Source organism: Limulus polyphemus, unplaced genomic scaffold (assembly GCF_000517525.1).
Source record: "Limulus polyphemus unplaced genomic scaffold, Limulus_polyphemus-2.1.2 Scaffold608, whole genome shotgun sequence".
Taxonomy (NCBI): Eukaryota; Metazoa; Arthropoda; class Merostomata; order Xiphosura; family Limulidae; genus Limulus; species Limulus polyphemus.
This window is the reverse complement of record NW_013666218.1, coordinates 102,622-113,928: the sequence shown is the minus strand read 5'-3', so window position 1 is coordinate 113,928 and position 11,307 is coordinate 102,622.

The following is an 11,307-nucleotide window of genomic DNA, read 5'->3' as shown; positions in this document are numbered from 1 at the left end:
ACTAATCATAGCTTTCAGTTTTACATTTTGCGATTTTTATGGGAGTTTTTAGAATACATATAAAGGAAGCAACTTTTCATATCCTAAGATAACTTTTCATTAATCGTGAATTTACATAACTTCTGTCCATGGGACGAATACTCCAGCTAGTTTTGAAATAATTTTTCAAAAAATTAGGTCTCTGGAATAATTACAAATATACCTCAAAATGTTATTGCCTTATGTCCCTAATATAACATTATACACATACCACTGTTTACGTAATATAACAACATAAATGAACATTAGGCATAAAAAGTAAATTGCTTTTACATTCAATTCTCGGAATATCGGACTGTAACCAGACGTATAGTCCTAATGTAACCTAATTAAGTAAAAGTTAAAATACTATTAATATGTTGTGTAAATGGTTAGCTCACGTTATGATTTAGCGATTTCAAAGCTTTTTTTTTTATAGTTACGTGGTTGATAGGAAAATAAATTAGAAAAAAAAACATTTCAAACATTCAAATTAAAATCAAATATTTATAATTATTTATAATAATATTGTGAAAAAACATATAGCATTAGTAAACAGGATGTTTGTTTTCAATTTTGTTTAAAGTCGTTACTCATACTGTCATACTACTGGCATTTTCATTTATTTTAGACATCGAAAACATGAAAATATCTCTCTCACAAGAATTCTGAGTTTTTAGCTAAGGATAATTGTTTCTCTAACAACGTTATTTCATAAGAGCTGTAGGTGTCTTAAAGAATAACTTTCATAAAACAAGTCTGAACACATTGTTGGTGACGATAATTTACCATAGTAACGTTTAACAGACAAATTTAGTTGAATTAGGCCTCTTACATTTTTAAACACTAGATTCTTAATGTAGTCCCTTGGGGATTTTCAAGAATTAGAAGAGTGTATAACAATAGTATTTCAACCACGCTATATTTGTTATGTATATTGCCGACGACGCGTTTCGCTCAGTCCAGAGCTCTTCAGGTCAGTAGAGATACAAAAAACACATCAGTTGTCGGAACACTATTTATGTAAACTATTTCATCCAAAAATTGTTATGGCGTGCACGTCTTTTACGATCCGACGTAGAATAACTACAAATTTAATTTTGTTATATCCCAGCCAACCTGAAGAGCTCTGGATTGAGCGAAACTCGCCATTGGTAATGAATATAACAAGTATACAAGTATAGTGTGGTTGAAATACTTTTCTAATTCTTGAAAATCCCTAAGGAAATATATTAATAATTTAGTGTTTAATTCGTTGAATTCATTATTCATTATTATACCACTGGTGAAAAAGAAACGAAATCTTCAACACATACATACAACCAGTTCGTTCGCTGTATAATATTAAATAATGAATTCAACGAAATGTCGTAACATTATTTATATACCTAACTTAATTTAGGTTACTATATGGTGAAATAAAACGGACTCAAAAACCCATAAACATAATATTAATTTCAACATTATAGGAGGCCTAATGGTATTTTTTTTTGGTTTGCTGACCAAAGTTGTGCTGATGAGCCTTGAATAGACGAAACTTTAGTCCACGACATAGAGTAGGCCAATCAAGAAATGCATTAGGCCTCTAAGTCACAAATTCTCTTTCCAGTTTCACCTCTCGTGGAAAAGAAAAAAACATTCAACATATAAATTTGTAATCCTTCAACGCGAGAAGCCTCGCACAATTCCAGACCTCAAGGATACAATTGCCTGAGAAGTGTCCAGCATATCAAATGAGATGCACATTGCTGTTGTAATGTTCGTTGTCTCACTAATGCAACGAATTCTAGACGCTGAAAGAACACATTTTGAACTGTTGCTGTGACATCAAGTCATTCTAGTGCCCCTGGTGACAGCATGTGCTAATTGTGGTATTTGTATCTGGATGATACTATTAACATCCTCCTGCAATTTCGCCTTTATTATACTATGCCGTTCGTGAAACTTACTTTACAATCACCTTACATAATAATGCACCTATAATGCTAAAAGAAACTGAAATGTTTGAAATGTCAGTAAACGAAATTTGGAATATATGTTTAGAGGTAAGTGATTTATTTATAATGACTGTTTATAGATCACATAGATTGCAAAATATATTTTTTAAAGTGAACTATAAATTGTATTAACAGATGATAAAATCAGAACTTATGTTCATGTTTGTTTTTTATTTTAGAGCAAAGCCAAATTAGGATATCTGCTGTGTTCACCGTGGGGAATCTAACTTTAGATTTTAGTGTTGCAAGTGCAAAAACTTACGGCTTAGTTACTAAATGAATTATGTTAATGATTATGTGAATTTAATGATTGTGTTTGGTTTTGAATCATATATAAATGAATCAACTAGAGAGGTAAAAATGTTTGGATCATGTGCTTGTAAGATGTAAAATATCTACAATTTACACGTAGAAGTTATACTAATAATAGATATGAAACTTGTATAGAAATATTTGTTAAAGAAACACACACATCCAGTCAATATGTAAAAACTCGTGAAACAAACAAAATAAAAAACCAGGTCTGGCATGGCCATGTGGTTAGGGTGCTTGACTCGCAATCTGAGGGTCGCGGGTTCGAAGCCCCATCCCACCAAACATGCTTGTCCTTTCAGCCGTGGGGGCGTTATAATGTGACGGTCAAGAGTAAAAGAGTAGTCCAAGAGTTGGCGGTGGGTGGTGATGAATAGCTGCCTTCCCTCTAGTCTTTCACAGATAAATTAGGAATTGCTAGCGCAGATAGCCCTCGTTTAGCTTTTATGGGCGGTTTGCGTAAATAGCTCTCATGTAGTTTTGCGCAAAACTAAACCAAGCAAGTTAAGAAAACATCGATGGCTGATGAAATAATACAAAATTACACGAATAAAACTGATAAAGAGTTGGAAATATGAAAAATATATATTTTTGTTAATTTGAGGGGGATATAAAAAAACAATAACATTTAAATCATGTCTGGCATGGCCTGGTGATTCCCCTCGCAATCTGCGGGTCGCGGGTTCAAATCCCGTCACCGAATATGTTGGCTCTTTCAGCCGTAGATGCGTTTAATGTTTAATTAAAGTAGCCGAAGAGTTGGCGGTGGGTGATGTTGACTAGTTACCCCCTTTTAGCCTATCACTTCTAAACTAGAGACGGGTAGTGCAAATAGACCTCGAGTATCTTTGCGCGAAATTCAACTAACAAACAAAAATTGATAAAGACAGAGTGAATATGATGTTACCTTACACCCGTTGTAACTCAATGGCAATTCTGAAGACTTAAAACGCTAGAAACCTATGATTGATTGGTACAACACAGAAAGCTCATTGTGTAGTTTTGCGTTTAACTACCAAGAAACAAATGTTACCTGATTGTGCATATAATGTGATAAGAAATTAAAATGAAGCTTTTAGAAATTTAACAAACACATTTAATAATTACCTTTTACTTATGACAAAAATATTGTTAAGCAAAATGATAATGAAACATTTTACATAAATAGGATTAAAAATATTATACTTTTAGTTCTGAGGAACCGAAACCTGTATTCATAAGTGTGTGGATATTGTAAACAAGTGTGTAAATCATATCCCAGAACCATTGATATATATATTCATAACTTGTCTTTTAGTACAGGTACACTTTCAGAGAGGCTAAAAAACAACAATAATTCTGACATACAAAAGAGAAGTTAGGAATAATTATGTAAATTATATACCAGTTTCCTTGTTATCAGTATTTTATAAAATATTAGAAAAATTTGTATTCGAAGTAGGTTCATTAAACTTTAAGTAAACAAAACATTTTATCTACGAAATCGATATGGATTTTGAGAAGGACTATATTTCACAAATAATATTTATGAGGTCTTAGATGTATTGTACCTGCTCCTCCCAGTAAGTTTAGTCAAAATTAACAAACATTGCAAGCATCTACTCAATAGTCTGTATTACATGGTCTGCTAAACCATAAAACTGAGGTTGGTATACTAATGCGTGTTTCTTAACCGCAATGATCTTGGAAAAATTGGCCCTGAAGTGTTAGTAATATGATACAAAGCCTAGGAAATTATGGATCTCTTGTTTTGTTATGAGTTGGGGCAATACCTGGCCATTGTGATTTTGCAAGAACCTTTCTTAAGATTTCCCTGAGTGTTAAAACTCCTATCTTTGGGCATAAGTCTTTGATCTTGAAAATACCATTTCTAAGTTTCCCAACGTACAAACTTATGATACACAAGAGTACACAGAAGCAAAGAAACGTGCATCCATCAAAAATCGGTAGAGACTCTGCAAAAAATACACCAAATTATCACTCTAATATCTTACTCTGTGGTATTTTTAGGTGCAATGAGCACCTTGTAGGAAAGATTAGCATCACAATAAAAGGAGATTGGTGGAAATGTTATGCAGAATTAAAACAGAATACCTAATTTGATTAATTTGGAAAAACGAAACTAAACATAAAGTGAAAATAAATCTTTATTTACTTACAACACAAGTCAAAGACAAGTGCATAAAATGATAGACAACACATTTATTTTACTGTCCAGGAGGACTTCTTATTCAAGACTGAGAGAGCATAACATTATATACACAAAAACAATAACATTGGCTTTCTAAGAGCACGGGTACTACACACTTCACTAGTCATCACATAGATAAAAGTAACTTACTTGATATGTAATACACTATAATATGATCGTAAATGAGTTTAAAATGGCCCTAAACACCTTTTCCACCCCCTCCTTCTCATCCTTTACTGCTGCTATAAGGGAAGATTACGTGCAAGTAATTTCACAGCACTGCATAATTTTTGTGTATCAACAGCATCAGCCATACCGTTATTTCATGCGTTTCTTTTGAAGTTCAGTCGGAATAATGCAACAAGGAAGATGGGCATGCGTATAAGTAGAGGACGCTCATCAGGCACCCCAGTGGCACAGCAGTATGTCTGCGGACTTACAACGCTAGAATCCGGGTTTCAATACCCGTGGTGGGCAGAGCACAGATAGCCAATTGTGCAGCTTTGTGCTTAATTACAAACAAACACTCATCAGATATGAATGTCATTAACTGGAAATACATTATTTGCTAAAGAAGTGACTCGACGGAAGGCAAAAGTGTTAAAAGCTGTAGAAATTAGAGATGATAACGTGTTCACAAGGATAAAGCAAAACACATTCATAATGAGCAACAAAGTACTTGCTAAAAAGAACCAGACTTGTTGTTGAGAGCCAGGAAATAACATCCACACAACGTAGGAATTGGTGTGCAGAATATGACAGTTTTAAGAAACAGGACATGTGTCTCAAGCAATTACCAGATGATGTCATCACCATTCGTGGATGTGAAGGTTGTCGTACAGCTGCGTGCTGCTTCCATGGGAAATGTATACCATTTACTAAGCTTTTTAATGTCAGCAGCCTAGTAACGCAACCAGGACTGTTTTTTAGTCAGTTTATGATAATATAACGGAAAGATTGAAATATAGTGATTTTTCTCACTTCTTTGTTTGGTTCAATATATATTTTTAGCTTAACGTAATATTAGACAACGGAAACACTTTTTGTTACCATTTCTAGAACTAACATAAGTTTCTAAACAACGATGTTTCTTCTGAAAAAAGTAGCTTACACTACAGACTAAACTCAATGAACAATTTAAACATGGTAACTATGACTCCTATTGTTTCTTCCTCTTCCAAACACTTTTCCATCGACCGCCATTCCTTCATTTCTCAGCGGATTCACTTGAAACGTGGTAGGGTTGTACTTTGGTCCAATACACCCAGATAAGTTTTCCATTTATTTTATTTAGGCCTTTTAAGAATTTTATTTGGTCAAAGATCAAACAACCCAAAAACGTATATTTTGTTTTTTGTACTTTCAAAACTAGAGCAATTAAGATGGAAATTGACACAATTATAAATTTGCATGCACACAAAACGTTGACTTAAAAAAGTTGAATTTACCTGTTTTGAGTCTGCTTAGGGTGGGGCAGAGCTCACAAGAAAAGCATAATTTTGGGAGTTTAGGTCAGCTATTCGGCCATGTTTCGACCACTTTACATGGGATTTGGTACAAAGATACTTTTCTACAGGTCCCACATATTGACGAACAAAAAATATGGACTTACCCATTTCTAGGAATTATAGGAGGAGGGGGATCAAGATGCTACAAAAATCATAATTTTAGGGTTTGTTTTTGGCAATTACTCCGCCGTATTTCTTCCAATTTACACGGGATTTGGTACAAAGATACTATTTATGAATCCCATACATATACGTACATTGGTCATTTTAGAGGGGGGTCAAAAGTTTAAACAAACTCATAACTTTATTTTGCCCATAACAAACCAGACTAACTCAAACTAATTCGTGGGGATTCTCAGTAGTTCTGGATGACGTATATTGAATTTTTATATTTAGAAAATAAAGGATTACTGTATTTTTGACCTAGAAATGGATTTTATACGGAGGAAGTATCTTCAGAAAAAACAAGTGATTTTCTGTAACTAAATTGTTAAAATCTGTATTCTATGGCATGTGAAATTTCAGAAAAAAACTACCTATAATAATTCTAAGAGTATTTAATGAATACGAATGTTTTTCCCTATGAGTGAAAAGTAAACATCAATACATCATGAAACGAAAAATGCATGAGATAAAGATGAAAAATTAATCGCTAGAATTTAATTATTTTTAAGTAGTCATAAATAAAACTGTTGTGGTCTCGACAATGCCTAGAGGTTAACGTGTTCTGACTATGAATCCGAGAATTCACGGTTCGCAGCCTGTGTTCTCTGCACTTTGAGGCTGTGGGTGGACTATACGAGTGACAGTCAAATCCTACTATTCGCTCAGGTAGGAGTATTCCAAGAGTTGACGGCGGGTACTGTTGACCAGATTCTTTTCCTCTAGTCTGTCAATTGAAAATTAAGTATTTTCTTTCCTCAAATACCATTTGTGTAGTTTAAAGCGAAAATTCCGAAACAAACAAATCAAAAATAGCATTTTTATATAACAAAACAATTTACATCTCTAATTTGTTCATAAAATTCAAAGTACCCTCAGTTTCTTCTCCAAGAATTTTGTTCATTATACTTCATAATGTAAATTGTTCTCAGAAAACAGACAAATTATGACACAGTTACTCTAAGCTGTTGTTGTTTGTTTGTTATTAAACACAAAGCTACACAAAGGGCTGTCTGTGCTCTGCCCACTAGGGGTATCGAAACCAGGTTTTTAGCAGTATACGTAAGTCCGCAGACATACCACTGGGGGGGGGGGGCTACACTAAGCTGATAGCCGCTGTGTTGCACAAGAAAATTTTATCATTTATTTAAAGAGATAAAATGTTTTATTTCAAAGGTCATTGAATATAACTTTTTTAAAACTTTTCGATATATACATTTTTATGACACTAGTTTTAGGTAAATTACAATATACAGCCCTACACAATAATGACAAAATTACTTTATGTTTTAGAGATCGCGAATGGTTTCTGATGAATTTTATTACATAGATATGTTATATATTTATATACATATATTTCACTCATTAGACCATTCGTTGTATTGGACATTTTGAGATAATTAATGCAAAATGACACCAACAAGCATGTGAATCTGATATTCTGATGTGAGCTACGATGCTTATGGTAGTTTTGGTAACACAGTAATTAACTAAAACAATGCACAGTCTTCTAGACCGAAAAGCAAAAACTAGATTGTTTGTGCGATCCACAATGATAGACGCATTGCTTTATTTGTTTCTTTATTATTCAGTCTGTGTTTTCCTAGTTGCAGACATTAACAATGAAAGACATTATGCTTGTTTAGTCTTGCGAAGTTTATTGCAGTCTTGAGAACGCAGGGAATAACTCTAATGGTGACACAGATAGACTGGCAATATATCAGTTTTTATAATCTTGAAGAAGCAGCTATATAGAGAGTGAGTAGAATATATAGTAAGTATTTAAAGTACTTCGTGCCATACAGAATGCAGATATATTGTGTTTCACGACCAATCAGAATTCAGTACACAGTGCTACTTAATGCATACATTCCCTAGCTCAGCACAGCTTATATCAAGCATCTTTAAAACCATCAAAATTAATTCAGAAAATTATATGCTTTGTTTGTTTGTTTGGAGTTAAGCACAAAGCTACACAATGGGCTATCTGTGCTCTGCCCACCATGGGTATCGAAACCCGGATGCTAGAGTTGTAAGTCCGCAGACATACCGCTATGCCACTGGGGGGCAAGTATATGCAAATAATTATGTTCATTTTCTTTAAACTAACCAGCAAATGAGGTAATTTCTGTTTTTGATTATACATATATATTTTAATTCAGTTGTTTTGAAGCATTTCAGTTGACTGGATAGGTAACTACAGTATAATAAGTATGCAGTTGGAAGTTTTACATAGCACGGTTTTCAGATACACTGTCATGCAGAAAGTCGACACACGGTAATGTGTCGTGCGGCCAAAACAACCTACTACAGGACACAGAGGAGTGATAGTTTAGCGATTTTCCACCTTCTGCATCTCGGACTGTGTTAATCCAAAATATCACATATTTCTGTTGGATATACTCTACTGAACTCTTATTTCACGTACAAAATTTCAACGTAATCCACTAAGAAATATCTGTGATATAACATATACACTTTTAATTGAGTTTCCTCTTTTTTTTTTTTTCTTCTTCGCACCGAAAAGTACGGAAAATTTATTTGATAGAAAAAAACATACTTAACTTTATGGATTTTTCTCAAATTTAGTACACTAACAGATCTTTTCAACCTACAATTAGGAGTCTCATATGGTATAAATGTAAGCCACATGCGCAAAGTTATTCAATAAAAACCACTAAATTTGACGAAAATGTTGTGCCCGCCCACGCAAAAAGTCACGAGAGCTATCGGTCTAACATATTTTACTACAGCTTCACCTAAGAGTAAAAGTGGGCAGTTTTAACTTTTTTTGCCATTCAGATTAAAGGCGGCTGATTTAGAGCAGAAAAAACTATAAGGTGAAAGGACGTACAGATACAAAAGTATTTGTTAGGCCAAGCAAACTAGATTAGCAGTTTTTAGCTCAAGTTTTCATAAGAATCATGCGGGTAGACGGTTATTAATGATTATTCATTGCCAACTTTTCAGCACAAATTTACTAAATTTTATGAAATTATCCTAATTAAAGAGCGTTTAGCATCACGTGATATTATCTGAAGCAAATATATGTATCATAAGTAAAGCTGCTTGATACTGCTGTATCGATTGCATAGGGTGATGGTAAGAAACTGTTAATATAAATTCCATATCGTTACTATAAAGGAAGCTATTAACACTGTTTTAGAGAGAAAAAACTACCACCATATATTTTAAAGAATCTGGTTGGTTCTGTAAAGTAAAGGTTTGTTCCGAATGATATGGCTGCAATCCTAAAGCTAATGTGGGTTACTATCGAGTGTAACTTTCCTACTTGCTGTGGTTTGTTGATGTGTATTGACAAAAAGTCATGATATCTAATCAAAAACACCTCAATGTTAAAAAAAGGGGTTGCCAAAAAAGGATTGAGTGTGCGACTTAAAGGAATGAAATCAAAATTGGCAGCCAAACTGGTAGCTACATTCATAGCGTTAATAAGATTTTTACAGTAAATATTCATTCATTAGTTAGCTAGACCGTGTATTTTGTTTTACCCACCATCATGACCCAAGTTGAACTTCCTCCGTGTCCTCTCTTCCACTTCTTGGGGAGTGGATCAATGTTCTATGCTCAAGATATATCGTGCCCTCATTTGATCCAAATTGGACTATTGGCACCATTATAGACATGTATTTTCTAAGAGTTTATCCATGTGTTTTTAGCTTTTTGCGGGCCATTGGCCTTTTTTTATTCTATTTGAGTTTTTACCCGTATTGGGGCATTATTTGGATTTTAGCTTCGTTTCTTTTAGTTTTTGTAGTATTTTACTTTATTATTTTTTTTTACCGGTTGTTTGGCGCAGATAGCCCCATAGCTTTGCGCTAGTAAACCCCAATCAACCAACCAATTTGGTAGCTTTTGAGATTTTTTTTATTTTAACACGTACATAAAAAGCACGAGAGTGTTTGGCTCACTTATTTTGCGAACTTGTCATAAGTTTTCAAAAATTCAAAGAAATTGTTTCATGACAAAAGCCACTATTGTTTTGATTCTATCTTTTTCGTGTTATAAAATTTATCGAATCATCATTACTTTACATCCTCTTGAATAGATCATAGAATTTAACTTAAAAATGGCGTTGGCATATTTATTTCTTGAAAAATGGTGAGAACAACCGTTTTGATAAATACGATTTTACGCCATTAAAAAAAAGACATTCAGGAAACAAAATGACCATTAATGGAATATTTAGAAAACCGAACTGCGTGGATAATACTTATTTACTTAGGATTAGAATATTGGCAGATTGTAACTTAACACAGTGCTGAGCGAAAACAAAAAGAACTTTTCGTAAAGTATCTTTGGATGTATATTCATAAATTGTAAACAGAAGATTTTTGTCATAATGCTACATTATACCGATGTACGTTCTAAAATCTTTAATTGATAGAGCGTTTATAAAATCATATAGAAAGAGTTCGTTTCTACTTTATGCATAATGATAGCACTAACTGAGGCGTCATTTACTGAAAGGTATACACAAAAAGAGTAAGCTTTGACTTTGTAGATTATTACAGCAGGAAATATGATAGCATTTATAGAATATGCATAGAAAGAACTAATTGTACTCTATGTATAATAATAGCACTAATTGTGAACTCATTTTTATAACGACGTACATGGAAACAGTTACAATATTGATAGAATTAAAATAATTTTTTTTGTGGAAGGTACTTTCTTTTTACTTTTAAATAAAGAAATCACATTGTCAAGTTCTACAACTCAGTGTCATAAAACTTCCGAATTAAATTATTTTGCTGTAATATCACTGAAGTTATAAAAAAATAAAGACTAAGAAAACAAATCTTTCTTACAAATCAACATGAATATTGAGCATCTAACATAAACACCATAGTTAGCCTAAGACAATCAGGTTTGTTTTGTTGCTAAGCGACGATATGCATTGTAGAGCATTACCAAAAAAGGAGCATGAAAGTGTTCTAGACAGAGTAACAAATGGAATAAGCCTTTTATAGTTAGTTATTTTAAATTTTGTAAATCAATTTTACTTCATTAAAAGAGGTTTTGGTTGGCCTGGTAATAGAACTGTGGATTTACAAGATGGTGACCCTGGTTCGAGTCCGTGCAATACCACAAAGTA